This window comes from Hevea brasiliensis, chromosome 2, assembly GCF_030052815.1.
Source record: "Hevea brasiliensis isolate MT/VB/25A 57/8 chromosome 2, ASM3005281v1, whole genome shotgun sequence".
In the NCBI taxonomy this organism is placed as follows: domain Eukaryota; kingdom Viridiplantae; phylum Streptophyta; class Magnoliopsida; order Malpighiales; family Euphorbiaceae; genus Hevea; species Hevea brasiliensis.
The window spans coordinates 48,253,001-48,275,631 of record NC_079494.1 but is presented as its reverse complement, the minus strand read 5'-3'; positions in this window follow the sequence as shown (position 1 = coordinate 48,275,631).

Below are 22,631 nucleotides of genomic sequence, written 5' to 3'. Positions count from 1 at the left end.
TTTCAGGTCATTCTGAGTTTTATATAGACCAAGATATGGTCAATTTACTAAAGCTGCACAGATTGCATCTTTAGTGCAAAATTTGGTCAATTTTAGGTCACTTTTTACTTATGGCAGTTTTGGCATCAAAAATTTTGCAAGCTATTTGACTTGGCCCTGGTCATTTCTGGGCTTTGGTGTCTTCATAAGAACTGTAGCTCTTTGTCTTATTGCACTCTGGGCAAAATTTTAGGCCATTCTGAGTTGTATAGACCAAGATATGGTCAATTTACTAAAGCTGGACAGATTGCACCTTTACTGCAAAATTTCGTCAATTTTAGGTCACTTTTAGTTTTGGCAGTTTTGGCACCCGAACTTGTGCAAGCTATTTGACTTCGTTCTGTTAATTTCTGGGCTTTGGGGTCTTCATAAGAATTGTAGCACTTTGTCTTATTGCTCTCTGGGCAAAATTTCAGGTCATTCTGAGTTGTATAGACCAAGATATGGTCAATTTACTAAAGCTGGATAGATTGCAACTTTAGTGCAAAATTTTGTCAATTTTAGGTCACTTTTAGTTCTGGCAGTTTTGGTATCTGAAATTTTGCCTGCTATTTGAATTGCTACTAGCCGTTTTTGGGCTTTGGTGTCTTCATAAGAATTGTAACTCTATGTCTTATTGCACTCTGGGCAAAATTTTAGGCCATTCTGAGTTGTATAGACCAAGATATGGTCAATTTACTAAAGCTGGACAGATTGCAACTTTAGTGCAAAATTTGATCAATTTTAGGTCACTTTTAGTTGAAGCAGTTTTGGTACCCGAACTTGTGCAAGCTATTTGACTTGGTTCTGATCATTTCTGGGCTTTGGTGTCTTCATAAGAATTGTAACTCTATGTCTTATTGCACTCTAAGCAAAATTTCAGGTCATTCTGAGTTGTATAGACCAAGATATGGTCAATTTACTAAAGCTGGACAGATTGAACCTTTAGTGCAAAAGTTGATCAATTTTAGGTCACTTTTAGTTCTGGCAGTTTTGGTACTCAAACTTGTGCAAGCTATTTGACATGGTTCTGGTCATTTCTGGCCTTTGGTATCTTCATAAGAATTGCAGCTCTATGTGCTATTGCACTCTGGGCAAAATTTCAGGTCATTCTGAGTTGTATAGGCTACGATATGGTCAATTTACTAAAGCGGGACAGATTGCACCTTTAGTGCAAAATTTGGTCAATTTTAGGCCTCTTTTAGTTATGGCAGTTTTGGTAACCAAAATTTTGCAAGCTATTTGACTTGGTACTGGTCATTTCTGGGCTTTGATGTCTTCATAAGAACTGTTGCACTTTGTCTTATTGCACTCTGGGCAAAACTTCAGGTCATTCTGAGTTTTATAGGCCAAGATATGGTTAATTTACTAAAGCTGCACAAATTGCACGTTTAGTGCAAAATTTGGTCAATTTTAAGTCAGTTTTAGTTCTGGCAGCTTTGGTATCTGAAATTTTGCCAGCTATTTGACTTGGTACTGGCCGTTTTTGGGCTTTCGTGTCTTCATAAGAATTATAGCTCTTTGTCTTATTGCACTCTGGTCAAAATTTCTGGCCATTCAGAGTTGTATAGACCAAGATATAGCCAATTTACTAAAGCCGCACAGATTGCACCTTGAGTGCAAAATTTGGACAATTTTAGGTCACTTTTAGTTCTGGCAGTTTTGGCACCTGAAATTGTGTAAGCTATTTGACTTGGGTCTGGTCATTTCTGGGCTTTGGTGTCTTCATAAGAATTGTAGCTCTTTGTCTTATTGCACTCTGGGCAAAATTTCAACTCATTCTGAGTTATATAGACCATGATATGGTCAATTTACTAAAGCTGGACAGATTGCAACTTTAGTGCAAAATTTGGTCAATTTTAGGTCACTTTTAGTTCTAGCAGTTTTGGTGCCCGAACTTGTGCAAGCTATTTGACTTGGTACTGGCCATTTCTGGGCTTTGATGTCTTCATAAGAACTGTAGCTCCTTGTCTTATTACACTCTGGGCAAAATTTCAACTCATTTTGAGTTGTATAGACCAAGCAATAGTCAATTTACTAAAGCCGCACAGATTGCTCCTTTAGTGCAAAATTTGGTCAATTTTAGGTCACTTTTAGTTTTGGCAGTTTTGGCACCCGAACTTGTGCAAGCTATTTGACTTGGTTCTGTTCATTTTTGAGCTTTGGGGTCTTTATAAGAACTGTAGCTCTTTGTCTTATTACACTCTGGGCAAAATTTCAGGTCATTCTGAGTTGTATAGACCAAGATATGGTTAATTTATTAAAGCTTGACAGATTGCACCTTTAGTGCAAAATTTGGTAAATTTTAGGTCGCTTTTAGTTCTGGCAGTTTTGGTAACCGAACTTGTGCAAGCTATTTGACTTGGATCTAGTCATTTTTGGGCATTGGTGTCTTCATATGAATTGTAGCTCTTTGTCTTATTGCACTTTGGGCAAAATTTCTGGTCATTCTGAGTTATATAGACCAAGATAAGGTCATTTGACTAAAGCTGGACAAATTGGACCTTTAGTGCAAAATTTAGTCAATTTTAGGTCACTTTTAGTTCTGGCAGTTTTGGTACGCAAACCTGTGCAAGCTATTTGACTAGGTTCTGGTCATTTTTGGCCTTTGGTGTCTTCATAAGAATTGTAGCTCTTTCTCTTATTGCACTCTAGGAAAAATTTCAGGTCATTCTAAGTTGTATAGGCCAAGATATGGTTAATTTAACAAAGATGGACAAATTGCACCTTTAGTGCAAAATTTGGTCAATTTTAGGTCACTTTTAGTTCTGGCAGTTTTGGTATCTGAAATTTTGCCAGCTATTTGACTTGGTACTGGCCGTTTTTCGGCTTTGGTGTCTTCGTAAGAATTGTAGCTCTTTGTCTTATTGTACTCTGGGCAAAATTTCAGGTCATTCAGAGTTGTATAGACCAAGATATGGTCAATTTAATAAAGCCGCACAGATTGCACCTTTAGTGCAAAATTTGGTCAATTTTAAGTCACTTTTAGTTCTGGCAGCTTTGGTATCTGAAATTTTGCGGCTATTTGACTTGGTATCTTGGCGTTTTGGGCTTTCGTGTCTTCATAAGAATTATAGCTCTTTGTCTTATTGCACTCTGGTCAAAATTTCTGGCCATTCAGAGTTGTATAGACCAAGATATAGCCAATTTACTAAAGCTGTACAGATTGCAACTTTAGTGCAAAATTTGATCAATTTTAGGTCACTTTTAGTTGAAGCAGTTTTGGTACCCGAACTTGTGCAAGCTATTTGACTTGGTTCTGTTCATTTTTGAGCTTTGGGGTCTTTATAAGAACTGTAGCTCTTTGTCTTATTACACTCTGGGCAAAATTTCAGGTCATTCTGAGTTGTATAGACCAAGATATGGTTAATTTATTAAAGCTTGACAGATTGCACCTTTAGTGCAAAATTTGGTAAATTTTAGGTCGCTTTTAGTTCTGGCAGTTTTGGTAACCGAACTTGTGCAAGCTATTTGACTTGGATCTAGTCATTTTTGGGCATTGGTGTCTTCATATGAATTGTAGCTCTTTGTCTTATTGCACTTTGGGCAAAATTTCTGGTCATTCTGAGTTATATAGACCAAGATAAGGTCATTTGACTAAAGCTGGACAAATTGGACCTTTAGTGCAAAATTTAGTCAATTTTAGGTCACTTTTAGTTCTGGCAGTTTTGGTACGCAAACCTGTGCAAGCTATTTGACTAGGTTCTGGTCATTTTTGGCCTTTGGTGTCTTCATAAGAATTGTAGCTCTTTCTCTTATTGCACTCTAGGAAAAATTTCAGGTCATTCTAAGTTGTATAGGCCAAGATATGGTTAATTTAACAAAGATGGACAAATTGCACCTTTAGTGCAAAATTTGGTCAATTTTAGGTCACTTTTAGTTCTGGCAGTTTTGGTATCTGAAATTTTGCCAGCTATTTGACTTGGTACTGGCCGTTTTTCGGCTTTGGTGTCTTCGTAAGAATTGTAGCTCTTTGTCTTATTGTACTCTGGGCAAAATTTCAGGTCATTCAGAGTTGTATAGACCAAGATATGGTCAATTTAATAAAGCCGCACAGATTGCACCTTTAGTGCAAAATTTGGTCAATTTTAAGTCACTTTTAGTTCTGGCAGCTTTGGTATCTGAAATTTTGCCAGCTATTTGACTTGGTACTGGCCGTTTTTGGGCTTTCGTGTCTTCATAAGAATTATAGCTCTTTGTCTTATTGCACTCTGGTCAAAATTTCTGGCCATTCAGAGTTGTATAGACCAAGATATAGCCAATTTACTAAAGCTGTACAGATTGCAACTTTAGTGCAAAATTTGATCAATTTTAGGTCACTTTTAGTTGAAGCAGTTTTGGTACCCGAACTTGTGCAAGCTATTTGACTTGGTTCTGTTCATTTTTGAGCTTTGGGGTCTTTATAAGAACTGTAGCTCTTTGTCTTATTACACTCTGGGCAAAATTTCAGGTCATTCTGAGTTGTATAGACCAAGATATGGTTAATTTATTAAAGCTTGACAGATTGCACCTTTAGTGCAAAATTTGGTAAATTTTAGGTCGCTTTTAGTTCTGGCAGTTTTGGTAACCGAACTTGTGCAAGCTATTTGACTTGGATCTAGTCATTTTTGGGCATTGGTGTCTTCATATGAATTGTAGCTCTTTGTCTTATTGCACTTTGGGCAAAATTTCTGGTCATTCTGAGTTATATAGACCAAGATAAGGTCATTTGACTAAAGCTGGACAAATTGGACCTTTAGTGCAAAATTTAGTCAATTTTAGGTCACTTTTAGTTCTGGCAGTTTTGGTACGCAAACCTGTGCAAGCTATTTGACTAGGTTCTGGTCATTTTTGGCCTTTGGTGTCTTCATAAGAATTGTAGCTCTTTCTCTTATTGCACTCTAGGAAAAATTTCAGGTCATTCTAAGTTGTATAGGCCAAGATATGGTTAATTTAACAAAGATGGACAAATTGCACCTTTAGTGCAAAATTTGGTCAATTTTAGGTCACTTTTAGTTCTGGCAGTTTTGGTATCTGAAATTTTGCCAGCTATTTGACTTGGTACTGGCCGTTTTTCGGCTTTGGTGTCTTCGTAAGAATTGTAGCTCTTTGTCTTATTGTACTCTGGGCAAAATTTCAGGTCATTCAGAGTTGTATAGACCAAGATATGGTCAATTTAATAAAGCCGCACAGATTGCACCTTTAGTGCAAAATTTGGTCAATTTTAAGTCACTTTTAGTTCTGGCAGCTTTGGTATCTGAAATTTTGCCAGCTATTTGACTTGGTACTGGCCGTTTTTGGGCTTTCGTGTCTTCATAAGAATTATAGCTCTTTGTCTTATTGCACTCTGGTCAAAATTTCTGGCCATTCAGAGTTGTATAGACCAAGATATAGCCAATTTACTAAAGCTGTACAGATTGCAACTTTAGTGCAAAATTTGATCAATTTTAGGTCACTTTTAGTTGAAGCAGTTTTGGTACCCGAACTTGTGCAAGCTATTTGACTTGGTTCTGATCATTTCTGGGCTTTGGTGTCTTCATAAGAATTGTAACTCTATGTCTTATTGCACTCTAAGCAAAATTTCAGGTCATTCTGAGTTGTATAGACCAAGATATGGTTAATTTACTAAAGCTGGACAGATTGAACCTTTAGTGCAAAAGTTGATCAATTTTAGGTCACTTTGAGTTCTGGCAGTTTTGGTACACGAACTTGTGCAAGCTATTTGACATGGTTCTGGTCATTTCTGGCCTTTGGTATCTTCATAAGAATTGCAACTCTATGTGCTATTGCACTCTGGGCAAAATTTCAGGTCATTCTGAGTTGTATAGGCTAAGATATGGTCAATTTACTAAAGCGGGACAGATTGCACATTTAGTGCAAAATTTGGTCAATTTTAGGTCTCTTTTAGTTATGGCAGTTTTGGTATCCAAAATTTTGCAAGCTATTTGACTTGGTACTGGTCATTTCTGGGCTTTGATGTCTTCATAAGAACTGTAGCTCTTTGTCTTATTACACTCTGGGCAAAATTTCAGGTCATTCTGAGTTGTATAGACCAAGATGTGGTCAATTTACTAAAGCTGCACAGATTGCATCTTTAGTGCAAAATTTGGTCAATTTTAGGTCACTTCTAGTTCTGGCAGTTTTGGTAACCGAACTTGTGCAAGCTATTTGACTTGGTTCTGGTCATTTTCGGCCTTTGGTGTCTTCATAAGAATTATAGCTCTTTGTCTTAGTGCACTCGGGGCAAAATTTCAGGTCATTCTGAGTTGTACAGACCAAGATATGGTCATTTGACTAAAGCTGGACAGATTGGACCTTTAGTGCAAAATTTAGTCAATTTTAGGTTGCTTTTAGTTCTGGCAGTTTTGGTAACCGAACCTGTGCAAGCTATTTGACTTGGTTCTGGTCTTTTTTGGGCTTTGGTGTCTTCATATGAATTGTAACTCTTTGTCTTATTGCACTCTGGGCGAAATTTCTGGTCATTCTGAGTTATATAGACCAAGATTTGGTCATTTGACTAAAGCTGGATAGATTGGACCTTTAGTGCAAAATTTAGTCAATTTTAGGTCACTTTTAGTTCTGGCAGTTTTGGTACCCGAAATTGTGCAAGCTATTTGACTAGGTTCTGGTCGTTTCTGGCCTTTGGTGTCTTCATAAGAATTGTAGCTCTTTGTCTTATTGCACTCTGGGAAAAATTTCAGGTCACTCTGAGTTGTATAGGCCAAGATATGGTTAATTTAATAAAGCTGGACAGATTGCACCTTTAGTGCAAAATTTGGTCAATTTTAGGGCACTTTTAGTTCTAGCAGTTTTGGTATCTGAAATTTTGCCAGCTATTTAACTTGGTACTGGCCGTTTTTGGGCTTTGGTGTCTTCATAAGAATTGTAGCTTTCTGTCTTATTGTACTCTGGGCAAAATTTTAGGTCATTCAGAGTTGTATAGACCAAGATATGGTCAATTTACTAAAGCCGCACAGATTGCACCTTTAGTACAAAATTTGGTCAATTTTAGGTCACTTTTTGTTCTGGCAGTTGTGTGGTCATTTCTGGGCTTTGGTGTCTTCATAAGAATTGTAGCTCTTTGTCTTATTGCACTCTGGGCAAAATTTCAACTCATTCTGAGTTATATAGACCAGGATATGGTCAATTTACTAAAGCTGGACATATTGCAACTTTAGTGCAAAATTTGGTCAATTTTAGGTCACTTTTAGTTCTAGCAGTCTAGGTACCCGAACTTGTGCAATCTATTTGACTTGGTCCTGATCATTTCTGGGCTTTGGTGTCTTCATAAGAATTGTAACTCTTTGTCTTATTGAACTCTGAGCAAAATTTCAGGTCATTCTGAGTTGTATAGACCAAGATATGGTCAATTTACTAAAGCTGGACATATTGCACTTTTAGTACAAAAGTTGATCAATTTTAGGTCAGTTTTAGTTATGGCAGTTTTGGTATCCGAAATTTTGCAAGCTATTTGACTTGGTACTAGTCATTTCTGGGCTTTGATGTCTTCATAATAACTGTCGCTCTTTGTCTTATTGCACTCTGGGCAAAATTTCAACTCATTCTGAGTTGTATAGACCAAGAAATGGTCAATTTACTAAAGCCGCACAGATTGGTCCTTTAGTGCAAAATTTGGTCAATTTTAGGTCACTTTTAGTTTTGGCAGTTTGGCACCCGAACTTGTGCAAGCTAATTGAATTGGTTCTGTTCATTTTTGTGCTTTGGGGTCTTCATAAGAACTGTAGCTCTTTGTCTTATTGCACTCAGGGTAAATTTTCAGGTCATTCTGAGTTGTATAGACCAAGATATGGTCAATTTACTAAAGCTGCACATATTGCACCTTTAGTGCAAAATTTGGTCAATTTTATGTCACTTCTAGTTCTGGCAGTTTTCGTACCTGAACTTGTTTAAGCTATTTGACTTGGCCCTGGTCATATCCGGGCTTTGGTTTCTTCATAATAACTGTAGCTCTTTGTCTTCTTGTACTCTGGGCAAAATTTTAGGTCATTCTGAGATGTATAGACAAAGATATGGTCAATTTATTAAAGCTGGACAGATTGCACCTTTAGTGCAAAATTTGGTAAATTTTAGGTCGCTTTTAGTTCTGGCAGTTTTGGTAACCGAACTTTTGCAAGCTATTTGACTTGGTTCTGGTCATTTTTAGGCTTTGGTGTCTTCATAAGAACTGTAGCTCTTTTTCTTCTTGTACTCTGGGCAAAATTTCAACTCATTCTGAGTTGTATAAACCAAGATATGGCCAATTTACTAAAGCTGCGTAGATTGCACCTTTAGTGCAAAATTTGGTCAATTTTAGGTCACTTTTAGTTATGGCAGTTTTGGTACCCGAAATTGTGCAAGCTATTTGACTTGGTTCTGATCATTTCTGGGCTTTGGTGTCTTCATAAGAATTGTAACTCTTTGTCTTATTGCATTCTAGGAAAAATTTCAGGTCATTCTGAGTTGTATAGGCCAAGATATGGTTAATTTACTAAAGCTGGACAGATTGCGCATTTAGTGCAAAATTTGGTCAATTTTAGGTCACTTTTAGTTCTGGTAGTTTTCGTATCTGAAATTTTGCCAGCAATTTGACTTGGCACTGGCCGTTTTTGGGCTTTGGTGTCCTCATAAGAATTGTAGCTCTTTGTCTTATTGCACTCTAGGCAAAATTTAAGGTCATTCAGAGTTGTATAGACCAAGATATGGTCAATTTACTAAAGCCGCACAGATTGCACCTTTAGTGCAAAATTTGGTCAATTTTAGGTCACTTTTAGTTCTGGAAGTTTTGGTACCAAAAATTGTGCAGGCCATTTGACTTGGGTCTGGTCATTTCTGGGCTTTGGTGTCTTCATAATAATTGTAGCTCCTTGTCTTATTGCACTCTGGGCAAAATTTCAACTCATTCTGAGTTATATAGACCAGGATATGGTCATTTTACTAAAGCTGGATAGATTGCAACTTTAGTGCAAAATTTGGTCAATGTTAGGTAACTTTTAGTTCTGGCTATTTTGGTATCTGAAATTTTGCCTGCTATTTGACTTGGTATTGGCCGTTTTTGGGCTTTGGTGTCTTCATAAGATTTGTAACTCTATGTCTTATTGCACTCTGAGCAAAATTTCAGGTCATTCTGAGTTGTATAGACCAAGATATGGTCAATTTACTAAAGCTGGACGGATTGCACCTTTAGTGCAAATTTTGGTCAATTTTAGGTCACTTTTAGTTCTGGCAGTTTTGGTACTCGAACTTGTGCAAGCTATTTGACTTGGTTCTGGTCGTTTCTGGCCTTTAGTGTCTTCATAAGAATTGCAGCTCAATGTCCTATTGCACTCTGGGCAAAATTTCAGGTCATTCTGAGTTGTATAGGCCAAGAAATGGTCAATTTACTAAAGCCGGGCAGATTGCATCTTTAGTGCAAATTTTGGTCAATTTTAGGTCACTTCTAGTTCTGGCAGTTTTGGTGCCCGAATTTGTGCAAGCTATTTGACTTGGCCCTGGTCATTTCTGGGCTTTGGTGTCGTCATAAGAACTGTAGCTCTTTCCCTTATTGCACTCTGGGCAAAATTTTAGGTCATTCCGAGTTGTATAGACCAAGATATGGTCAATTTACTAATGCTGGACAGATTGCACCTTTACTGCAAAATTTGGTAAATTTGAGGTCACTTTTAGTTCTGGCAGTTTTGGTACCCAACCTTGTGCAAGCTATTTGACTTGGTTCTGGTCATTTTTGGGCATTGGTGTCTTCATATGAATTGTAGATATTTGTCTTATTGCACTTTGGGCAAAATTTATGGTCATCCTGAGTTATATAGACCAAGATATGGTCATTTGACTAAAGCTGGACATATTGGACCTTTAGTGCAAAATTTAGTCAATTTTAGGTCACTTTTAGTTTTGGTAGTTTTGGTACCCGAACTTGTGCAAGCTATTTGACTAGGTTCTTGTCATTTCTGGGCTTTGGTGTCCTCATAAGAATTGTAGCTCTTTGTCTTATTGCACTCTGGGCAAAACTTCAGGTCATTCTGAGTTGTATTGGCCAAGATATGGTTAATTTACTAAAGCTAGACAGACTGCACCTTTAGTGCAAATTTTGGTCAATTTTAAGTCACTTTTAGTTCTTGCAGTTTTGGTATCTGAAATTTTGCCAGCTATTTGACTTGGTACTGGCCGTTTTTGGGCTTTGGTGTCTTCATAAGAATTATAGCTCTTTGTCTTATTGCACTCTGGGCAAAATTTCAGGCCATTCAGAGTTGTATACACCAAGATATGGTCAATTTACTAAAGCCGCACAGATTGCACCTTGAGTGCAAAATTTGGACAATTTTATGTCACTTTTAGTTCTGGCAGTTTTGGCACCTGTAATTGTGCAGGCTATTTGACTTGGGCCTGGTCATTTCTGGGCTTTGGTGTCTTCATAAGAATTGTAGCTCTTTGTCTTATTGCACTCTGGGCAAAATTTCAACTCATTCTGAGTTATATAGACTAGGATATGGTCAATTTACTAAAGCTGGACAGATTGCAAACTTTAGTGAAAAATTTGGTCAATTTTAGGTCAGTTTTAGTTCAAGCAGTTTTGGTACCCGAACTTGTGCAAGCTATTTGACTTGGTTCTGATCATTTCTGGGCTTTGGTGTCTTCATAAGAATTATAACTCTATGTCTTATTGCACTCTGAGCAAAATTTCAGGTCATTCTGAGTTGTATAGACCAAGATATGGTCAATTTACTAAAGCTGGACAGATTGCACCTTTAGTGCAACATTTGGTCAATTTTAGGTCACTTTTAGTTCTGGCAGTTTTGGTACTCGAACTTGTGCAAGCTATTTGACTTGGTTCTGGTAATTTTTGGCCTTTGGTGTCTTCATAAGAATTGCAGCTCTATGTTCTACTGCCCTCTGGGCAAATTTTCAGGTCATTCTGAGTTGTATAGGCCAAGATATGGTCAATTTACTAAAGTTGGACAGATTGCACCTTTAGTGCAAAATTTGGTCAATCTTAGGTCACTTTTAGTTATGGCAGTTTTGGTATCCGAAATTTTGCAAGCTATTTGACTTGGTACTGGTCATTTCTGGGCTTTGTTGTCTTCATAAGAACTGTAGCTCTTTGTCTTATTGCACTCTGGGCAAAATTTCAACTGATTCTGAGTTGTATAGACCAAGAAATGGTCAATTTACTAAAGCCGCACAGATTGCTCCTTTAGTGCAAAATTTGGTCAATTTTAGGTCACTTTTAGTTTTGGCACCCGAACTTGTGCAAGCTATTTTACTTGGTTCTGTTCATTTTTGGGCTTTGGGGTCTTCATAAGAACTGTAGCTCTTTGTCTTATTGCACTCTGGTTAAAATTTCAGGTCATTCTGAGTTGTATAGACCAAGATATGGTCAATTTCCTAAAGCTGCACATATTGCACCTTTAGTGCAAATTTTGGTCAATTTTAGGTCACTTCTAGTTCTGGCAGTTTTGGTACCCAAACTTGTGCAAGCTATTTGACTTGGCCCTGGTCATTTCTGGGCTTTGGTGTCTTCATAAGAACTGTAGCTCTTTGTCTTATTGCACTCTGGGCAAAATTTCAGATCATTCTGAGTTGTGTAGACCAAGATATGGTCAATTTATTAAAGCTGGACAAATTGCACCTTTAGTGCAAAATTTGGTAAATTTTAGGTCGCTTTTAGTTCTGACAGTTTTGGTAACCCAACTTGTGCAAGCTATTTGACTTGGATCTAGTCATTTTTGGGCATTGGTGTCTTCATATGAATTGTAGCTCTTTGTCTTACTGCACTCTGGGCAAAATTTCTGGTCATTCTGAGTTATATAGACCAAGATATGGTCATTTGACTAAAGCTGGACAAATTGGACCTTTAGTGCAAAATTTAGTCAATTTTAGGTCACTTTTAGTTCTGGCAGTTTTGGTGCCCGAACTTGTGCAAGCTATTTGACTAGGTTCTGGTCATTTCTGGCCTTTGGTGTCTTCATAAGAATTGTAGCTCCTTGTCTTGTTCCACTTTGGGTAAAATTTTAGGTCATTCTAAGTTGTATAGCCCAAGATATGGTTAATTTAATAAAGCTGGACAGATTGCACCTTTAGTGCAAAATTTGGTCAATTTTAGGTCACTTTTAGTTCTGGCAGTTTTGGTATCTGAAATTTTGCCAGCTATTTGACTTGGTACTGGACGTTTTTCAGCTTTGATGTCTTGCTAAGAATTGTAGCTCTTTGTCTTATTGTACTCTGGGAAAAATTTCAGGTCATTCAGAGTTGTATAGACCAAGATATGGTCAATTTACTAAAGCCGCACAGATTGCACCTTTAGTGCAAAATTTGGTCAATTTTAGGTCACTTTTAGTTCTGGCAGTTTTGGTACCTGAAAATTGTGCAGGCTATTTGACTTGGGTCTTGTCATTTCTGGGCTTTGGTGTCTTCATAAGAATTGTAGCTCTTTGTCTTATTGCACTCTGGGTAAAATTTCAACTCATTCTGAGTTATATAGACTAGGATATGGTCAATTTACTAAAGCTGGACAGATTACAACTTTAGTGCAAAATTTGGTCAATTTTAGGTCACTTTTAGTTCTAGCAGTTTTGGTACCTGAAATTGTGCAAGCTATTTGACTTGGTTCTGATCATTTCTGGGCTTTGGTGTCTTCATAAGAATTGTAACTCTATGTCTTATTGCACTCTTGGCAAAATTTCAGGTCATTCTGAGTTGTATAGACCAAGATATAGTCAATTTACTAAAGCTGGACAGATTGCACCTTTAGTGCAAAATTTGGTCAATTTTAGGTCCCTTTTAGTTCTGGCAGTTTTGGTACTCGAACTTGTGCAAGCTAATTGACTTGGTTCTGGTCATTTCTGGCCTTTGGTGTCTTCATAAGAATTGCAACTCTATGTCTTATTGCACTCTGGGCAAAATTTCAGGTCATTCTGAGTTGTATAGGCGAAGATATGGTCAATTTACTAAAGCTGGACAGATTGCACCTTTAGTGGAAAATTTGGTCAATTTTAGGTCACTTTTAGTTCTAGCAGTTTTGGTACCTGAAATTATGCAAGCAATTTGACTTGGTTCTGATCATTTCTGGGCTTTGGTGTCTTCATAAGAATTGTAACTCTATGTCTTATTGCACTCTGGCAAAATTTCAGGTCATTCTGAGTTGTATAGACCAAGATATTGTCAATTTACTAAAGCTGGACAGATTGCAACTGTAACACCCTATGCAAATCCCACATCGACAAAACACGGGAGAGATGCTGGGTTCATAAGTTGACAGTTCGTAACCCCTATTGATGTGTTTTAAAACCGTGAGGGCTTCGGCCTAGAGCGGACAATATCACTAGTGGGCCGGCCATTACATTTGTGGTATCAGAGCCTGGTTCGCATGCAACCTTGAAAGATAGTGGGGCAAACCTCAGCGAGGACGCTGAGTCCCATAAGGGGGGTGGATTGTAACACCCTAGGCAAATCCCACATCGACAAAACACGGGAGAGATGCTGGGTTCATAAGTTGACAGTTCGTAACCCCTATTGACGCGTTTTAAAACTGTGAGGGCTTCGGCCTAGAGCGGACAATATCACTAGTGGGCCGGGCCATTACATTTGTACTTGTCACGACCCAGGGATGGGGTTGGGACGTGCTTGTTCAACCAGCTTCGCACTAGGGTGGAAACTTTGTGTCCCACATCGGAAACGGGAAGAAAAGATTTGGGCCATATATGTGGGAGCTTTCCTCACCTGGTCAGCGCGCTTTTGGGAATGAAACCTCCCAAAAGACAAATCTGTGAGGCCAATGGGCCAAAGCGGACAATACTAACTGGAGAAGGATCGGGCTGTTACAATTTGGTATCAGAGCTGGACTCCCTCTAGTACGGTGTGTGGTGCGAGGACGCACCAGGCGGAAGCTAGTGGGCTTGTCACGACCCAGGGATGGGGTTGGGACGTGCTTGTTCAACCAGCTACGCACTGGGGTGGAAACTTCGTGTCCCACATCGAAAACGGGAAGAAAAGATTTGGGCCATATATGTGGGAGCTTTCCTGACCTGGTCAGCGCGCTTTTGGGAATGAAACCTCCCAAGGGACAAATCCGTGAGGCCAATGGCCCAAAGCGGACAATACTAACTGGAGAAGGATCGGGCTGTTACAGCAACTTTAGTGCAAAATTTGATCAATTTTACGTCACTTTTAGTTCTAGCAGTTTTGGTACCCGAATTTGTGCAAGCTATTTAACTTGGTTCTGATCATTTCTGGGCTTTGGTGTCTTCATAAGAATTGTAACTCTATGTCTTATTGCACTCTGAGCAAAATTTCAGGTCATTCTGAGTTGTATAGACCAAGATATGGTCAATTTACTAAAGCTAGACAGATTGAACCTTTAGTGCAAAAGTTGATCAATTTTAGGTCACTTTTAGTTCTGGCGGTTTTGGTACTCGAACTTGTGCAAGCTATTTGACTTGGTTCTGGTCATTTCTGGCCTTTGGTGTCTTCATAAAAATTGTAGCTCTATGTGCTATTGCACTCTGGGCAAAATTTCAGGTCATTCTTAGTTGTATAGGACACGATATGGTCAATTTACTAAAGCGGGACAGATTGCACCTTTAGTGCAAAAGTTGGTCAATTTTATGTCATTTTTAGTTATGGCAGTTTTGGTATCTGAAATTTTGCAAGCTATTTGACTTGGTACTGGTCATTTCTAGGCTTTGATGTCTTCATAAGAACTGTAGCTCTTTGTCTTATTGCATTCTGGGCAAAATTTCAACTCATTCTGAGTTGTATAGACCAAGATAGGGTCAATTTACTAAAGCTGCACAGATTGCACCTTTAGTGCAAAATGTGATCAATTTTAGGTCACTTTTAGCTTTGCCAGTTTTGGCACCCGAACTTGTGCAAGCTATTTGACTTGGTTCTGTTAATTTCTGGGCTTTGGGGTCTTCATAAGAGCTGTAGCTCTTTGTCTTATTGCACTCTGGGCAAAATTTCAGGTCATTCTGAGTTGTATAGACCAAGATATGGTCAATTTACTAAAGCTGGATAGATTACAACTTTAGTGCAAAATTTTGTCAATTTTAGGTCACTTTTAGTTCTGGCAGTTTTGGTATCAGAAATTTATCCTACTATTTGACTTGGTACTGGCCGTTTTTGGGCTTTGGTGTCTTCATAAGAATTGTAACTCTGTCTTTTTGCACTCTGAGCAAAATTTCAAGTCATTCTGAGTTGTATAGACCAAGATATGGTCAATTTACTAAAGCTGGACGGATTGCACTTTTAGTGCAAAATTTGGTCAATTTTAGGTCACTTTTAGTTCTGGCAGTTTTGGTACTCGAACTTGTGCAAGCTATTTGACTTGGTTCTGGTCGTTTATGGCCTTCAGTGTCTTCATAAGAATTGCAGCTCTATGTCCTATTACACTCTGGGCAAAATTTCAGGTCATTCTAAGTTGTATAGGCCAAGATATGGTCAATTTACTAAAGCTGGACAGATTGCACCTTTAGTGCAAAATTTGGTCAATTTTAGATCACTTTTAGTTATGGCAGTTTTGGTATCTGAAATTTTGCAAGCTATTTGACATGGTACTGGTCATTTATGGGCTTTAATGTCTTCATAAGAACTGTAGCTCTTTGTCTTATTGCACTCTGGGCAATATTTCAACTCATTCGGAGTTGTATAGACCAAGATATGGTCAATTTACTAAAGTTGAACAGATTGCACCTTTAGTGCAAAATTTGGTCAATTTTAGGTCACTTTTAGTTTTTGCAGTTTTGGCATCCGAACTTGTGCAAGATATTTGACGTGGTTCTGTTCATTTATGGGCTTTGGGGTCTTCATAAGAACTGTAGCTCTTTGTCTTATTGCACTCTAGATAAAATTTCAGGTCATTCTGAGTTTTATATAGACCAAGATATTGTCAATTTACTAAAGCTGCACAAATTGCATCTTTAGTGCAAAATTTGGTCAATTTTAGGTCATTTCTAATTCTGGCAGTTTTGGTACCCGAACTTGTGCAAGTTATTTGACTAGGTTCTGGTCATTTCTGGGCTTTGGTGTCTTCATAAGAAGTGTAGCTCTTTGTCTTATTGCACTCTGAGCAAAACTTCAGGTCATTCTGAGTTGTATAGGCCAAGATATGCTTAATTTACTAAAACTAGAAAGATTGCACCTTTAGTGCAAAATTTGGTCAATTTTAAGTCACTCTTAGTTCTGGCAGTTTTGGTATCTGAAATTTTGCAAGCTATTTGACTTGGTACTGGCCGTTTTTGGGCTTTGGTGTCTTCATAAGAATTGTAGCTCTTTGTCTTATTGCACTCTGGGCAAAATTTCTGGCCATTCAGAGTTGTATAGACCAAAATATGGTCAATTTACTAAAGCCGCACAGATTGCACCTTGAGTGCTAAATTTGGACAATTTTAGGTCACTTTTAGTTCTGGCAGTTTTGGCACCTGAAATTGTGCAGGCTATTTGACTTGGGTCTGGTCATTTCTGGGCTTTGGTGTCTTCATAAGAATTGTAGCTCTTTGTCTTATTGCACTCTGGGCAAAATTTCAACTCATTCTAAGTTATATAGACCAGGATATGGTCAATTTACTAAATCTGGACAGATTGCAACTTTAGTGCAAAATTTGGTCAATTTTAGGTCACTTTTAGTTCTAACAGTTTTGGTACCCGAACTTGTGCAAGCTATTTGACTTGGTTCTAATCATTTCTCGGCTTTGGTGTCTTCATAAGAATTGTAACTCTATGTGTTATTGCACTCTGAGCAAAATTTCAAGTCATTCTGAGTTGTATAGACCAAGATATGGTCAATTTACTAAAGCTGGACAGATTGCACCTTTAGTGCAACATTTGGTCAATTTTAGGTCACTTTTAGTTCCGGCAGTTTTGGTATCCAAAATTTTGCAAGCTATTTGACTTGGTACTGGTCATTTCTGGGCTTTGATGTCTTCATAAGAACTGTAGCTCTTTGTCTTATTGCACTCTTGTCAAAATTTCAACTCATTCTGAGTTGTATAGACCAAGAAATAGTCAATTTACTAAAGCCGCACAGATTACTCCTTTAGTGCAAAATTTGGTCAATTTTAGGTCACTTTTAGTCTGGGCAGTTTTTGCACCCGAACTTGTGCAAGCTATTTGACCTGGTTCTGTTCACTTTTGGGCTTTGGGGTCTTCATAAGAACTGTAGCTCTTTGTCTTATTGCACTCTTGGCAAAATTTCATGTCATTCTGAGTTGTATAGACCAAGATATGGTCAATTTACTAAAGCTGCACATATTGCACATTTAGTGCAAAATTTGGTCCATTTTAGGTCACTTCTAGTTCTAGCAGTTTTGGTACCCGAACTTGTGCAAGCTATTTGACTTGGCCCTGGTCATTTCTGGGCTTTGGTGTTTTCATAAGAACTGTAGCTCTTTGTCTTATTGCACTCTGGGCAAAATTTCAGGTCATTCTGAGTTGTATAGACCAAGATATGGTCAATTTATTAAAGCAATGATTGCACCTTTAGTGCAAAATTTGGTAAATTTTGGGTCGCTTTTAGTTCTGGCAGTTTTGGTAACCCAACTTGTGCAAGCTATTTGACTTGGATCTAGTCATTTTTGGGCATTGGTGTCTTCATATGAATTGTAGCTCTTTGTCTTATTGCACTTTGGGCAAAATTTCTGGTCATTCTGAGTTATATAGACCAAGATATGGTCATTTGACCAAAGCTGGGCAGATTGCACCTTTAGTGCAAAATTTAGTCAATTTTAGGTCACTTTCAGTTCTGGCAGTTTTGGTATCTGAAATTTTGCTAGCTATTTGACTTGGTACTGGCCGTTTTTCAGCTTTGGTGTCTTCGTAAGAATTGTAGCTCTTTGACTTATTGTACTCTGGGCAAAATTTCAGGTCATTCAGAGTTGTATAGACCAAGATATGGTCAATTTAATAAAGCCGCACAGATTGCACCATTCGGGCAAAATTTGGTCAATTTTAGGTCACTTTTAGTTCTGGTAGTTTTGGTACCTGAAAATTGTGCAGGCTATTTGACTTGGGTCCGGTCATTTTTGGGCTTTGGTGTCTCCATAAGAATTGTAGCTCTTTGTCTTATTGCACTCTGGGCAAAATTTCAACTCATTCTGAGTTATATAGACCAGGATATGGTCAATTTACTAAAGGTGGACAGATTGCAACTTTAGTGCAAAATTTGGTCAATTTTAGGTCACTTTTAGTTCTAGCAGTTTTGGTACCCGAACTTGTGCAAGCTATTTGACTTGGTTCTGATCATTTCTGGGCTTTGGTGTCTTCATAAGAATTGTAACTCTATGTCTTATTTAACTCTGAGCAAAATTTCAGGTCATTCTGAGTTGTATAGACCAAGATATGGTAAATTTACTAAAGCTAGACAGATTGCACCTTTAGTGCAAAAGTTGATCAATTTTAGGTCACTTTTAGTTCTGGCAATTTTGGTACTCGAACTTGTGCAAGCTATTTGACTTGGTTATGGTCATTTCTGGCCTTTGGTGTCTTCATAAGAATTGCAGCTCTATGTCCTATTGCACTCTGGGCAAAATTTCAGGTCATTCTGAGTTGTATAGACCACGATATGGTCAATTTACTAAAGCTGGACAGATTGCACCTTTAGTGCAAAATTTGGTCAATTTTAGGTCACTTTTAGTTATGGCAGTTTTGGTATCCGAAACTTTGCAAGCTATTTGACTTGGTACTGGTCATTTCTGGGCTTTGATGTCTTCATAAGAACTATAGCTCTTTGTCTTATTACACTCTGGGCAAAATTTTAGGTCATTCTGAGTTGTATATACCAAGATATGGTCAATTTACTAAAGCTGCACAGATTGCACTTTTAGTGCAAAATTGGTCAATTTTAGGTCACTTCTAGTTCTGGCAGTTTTGGTACCCGAACTTGTGCAAGCTATTTGACTTGGTTCTGGTCATTTTCGGCTTTTGGTGTCTTCATAAGGATTATAGCTCTTTGTCTTAGTGCACTCGGGGCAAAATTTCAGGTCATTCTGTGTTGTACAGACCAAGATATGGTCATTTGACTAAAGCTGGACAGATTAGACATTTAGTGCAAAATTTAGTCAATTTTAGGTCGCTTTTAGTTCTGGCAGCTTTGGTAACCGAACTTGTGCAAGCTATTTGACTTGGTTCTGGTCTTTTTTGGGCTTTGGTGTCTTCATATGAATTGTAACTCTTTGTCTTATTGCACTCTGGGCAAAATTTCTGGTCATTCTGAGTTATATAGAGCAAGATATGGTCATTTGACTAAAGCAGGACAGATTGGACCTTTAGTGCAAAATTTATTCAATTTTAGGTCACTTTTAGTTCAGGCAGTTTTGGTAGCCGAACTTGTGCAAGCTATTTGACTAGGTTCTGGTCGGTTCTGGCCTTTGGTGTCTTCATAAGAATTGTAGCTCTTTGTCTTATTGCACTCTGGGAAAAATTTCAGGTCATTCTGAGTTGTATAGGCCAAGATATGGTTAATTTCATAAAGCTGGACAAATTGCACCTTTAGTGCAAAATTTGGTCAATTTTAGGGCACTTTTAATTCTGGCAGTTTTGGTATCTGAAATTTGGCCAGCTATTTGACTTGGTACTGGCCGTTTTTGGGCTTTGGTGTCTTCATAAGAATTGTAGCTCTCTGTCTTATTGTACTCTGGGCAAAATTTCAGGTCATTCAGAGTTGTATAGACCAAGATATGGTCAATTTACTAAAGCGGCACAGATTGCACCTTTAGTGCAAAATTTGGTCAATTTTAGGTCACTTTTAGTTATGGTAATTTTGGTATCCGACATTTTGCAAGCTATTTGACTTGTCTTGGTCATTTCTAGGCTTTGATGTCTTCATAAGAACTATAGCTCTTTGTCTTATTGCACTCTGGGTAAAATTTTAGGTCATTCGAGTTGTATGGACCAAGATATGGTCAATTTACTAAAGTCTGCCTGATTGCACCTTTAGGGAAAAATTGTGTCAATTTTAGGTCACTTATAGTTCTGCGCGCTTTGGTACCCAAACTTGTGCAAGCTATTTGACTTGGTTACAGTCAATTTCGGCCTTTGGTGTCTTCATAAGAATTATAGCTCTTTGTCTTAGTGCACTCGGGGCAAAATTTGAGTCATTCTGTGTTATGTCTGGACCAAGATATGGTCATTTGACTAAAGTGGACAGATTAGACCTTTAGTGCAAAATTTAGTCAATTTTAGGTCTCTTTTAGTTTTGGTTTGTTTTGGTAACCGAACTTGTGCAAGCTATTTGACTCGGTTCTGGTCTTTTTTGGGCTTTGGAGTCTACATAAGAAGTGTAACTCTTTGTCTTATTTAAATCTGGGAAAAATTTCAGATAATTCTGAGTTATATAGAAAAAGAAATGCTCATTATACTAAAGATCGACAGATTGTACATTTAGAGAAAAATTTTGTCAATTTTAGGTCACTTTAAGTTCAGGCAGTTTTGGTACCCGAACTTGTGCAAGCTATTTGACTAGGTTCTGGTCGTTTCTGGCCTTTGGTGTCTTCATAAGAATTGTAGCTCCTTGTCTTATTGCACTCTGGGAAAAATTTCAGGTCATTCTGAGTTGTATAGGCCAAGATATGGTTAATTTAATAAAGCTGGACAGATTGCACCTTTAGTGCAAAATTTGGTCAATTTTAGGGCACTTTTAGTTCTGGCAGTTTTGGTATCTGAAATTTTGCCAGCTATTTGACTTGGTACTGGCCGTTTTTGGGCTTTGGTGTCTTCATAAGAATTGTAGCTCTCTGTCTTATTGTACTCTAGGTAAAATTTCAGGTCATTCAGAGTTGTATAGACCAAGATATGGTCAATTTACTAAAGCAACACAGATTGCACCTTTAGTGCCAAAATTGGTCAATTTTAAGTCACTTTTAGTTTTGGCAGTTGTCTGGTCATTTCTGGGCTTTGGTGTCTTCATAAGAATTGTAGCTCTTTGTCTTATTGCACTCTGGGCAAAATTTCAACTCATTCTGAGTTATATAGACCAGGATATGGTCAATTTACTAAAGCTGGACAGATTGCAACTTTAGTGCAAAATTTGGTCAATTTTAGGTCACTTTTAGTTCTAACAGTTTAAGTACCCAAACTTGTCCATTCTATTTGACTTGGTTCTGATCATTTCTGGGCTTTGGTGTCTTTATAAGAATTGTAACTCTATGTCTTATTGAACTCTGAGCAAAATTTCAGGTCATTCTAAGTTGTATAGACCAAGATATGGTCAATTTACTAAAGCTGGACAGATTGCACTTTTAGTGCAAAAGTTGGTCAATTTTAGGTCACTTTTAGTTATGGCAGTTTTGGTATCCGAAATTTTGAAAGCTATTTGACTTGGTACTGGTCATTTCTGGGCTTTGATTTCTTCATAAGAACTGTAGCTCTTTGTCTTATTGCACTCTGGGCGAAATTTCAACTCATTCTGAGTTGTATAGCCCAAGAAAGGTCAATTTACTAAAGCCGCACAGATTGCTCTTTTAGTGCAAAATTTGGTCAATTTTAGGTCACTTTTAGTGTTGGCAGTTTTTGCACCCGAACTTGTGCAAGCTATTTGACTTTGTTCTGTTCATTTTTGGGCTTTGGGGTCTTCATAAGAACTGTAGCCCTTTGTCTTATTGCACTCTGGGCAAAATTTCATGTCATTCTGAGTTGTATAGACCAAGATATGGTCAATTTACTAAAGCTGCACATATTGCACATTTAGTGCAAATTTTGGTCCATTTTAGGTCACTTCTAGTTCTAGCAGTTTTGGTACCCGAACTTATGCAAGCTATTTGACTTGGCCCTGGTCATTTCTGGGCTTTGGTGTTTTCATAAGAACTGTAGCTCTTTGTCTTATTGCACTCTGGGCAAAATTTCAGGTCATTCTGAGTTGTATAGACCAAGATATGGTCAATTTATTAAAGCTTGACAGATTGCACCTTTAGTGCAAAATTTGGTAAATTTTGGGTCGCTTTTAGTTCTGGCAGTTTTGGTAACCCAACTTGTGCAAGCTATTTGACTTGGATCTAGTCATTTTTGGGCATTGGTGTCTTCATATGAATTGTAGCTCTTTGTCTTATTGCACTTTGGGCAAAATTTCTGGTCATTCTGAGTTATATAGACCAAGATATGGTCATTTGACCAAAGCTGGGCAGATTGCACCTTTAGTGCAAAATTTAGTCAATTTTAGGTCACTTTCAGTTCTGGCAGTTTTGGTATCTGAAATTTTGCTAGCTATTTGACTTGGTACTGGCCGTTTTTCAGCTTTGGTGTCTTCGTAAGAATTGTAGCTCTTTGACTTATTGTACTCTGGGCAAAATTTCAGGTCATTCAGAGTTGTATAGACCAAGATATGGTCAATTTAATAAAGCCGCACAGATTGCACCATTCGGGCAAAATTTGGTCAATTTTAGGTCACTTTTAGTTCTGGTAGTTTTGGTACCTGAAAATTGTGCAGGCTATTTGACTTGGGTCCGGTCATTTTTGGGCTTTGGTGTCTCCATAAGAATTGTAGCTCTTTGTCTTATTGCACTCTGGGCAAAATTTCAACTCATTCTGAGTTATATAGACCAGGATATGGTCAATTTACTAAAGCTGGACAGATTGCAACTTTAGTGCAAAATTTGGTCAATTTTAGGTCACTTTTAGTTCTAGCGCTTTTGGTACGAACTTGTGCAAGCTAT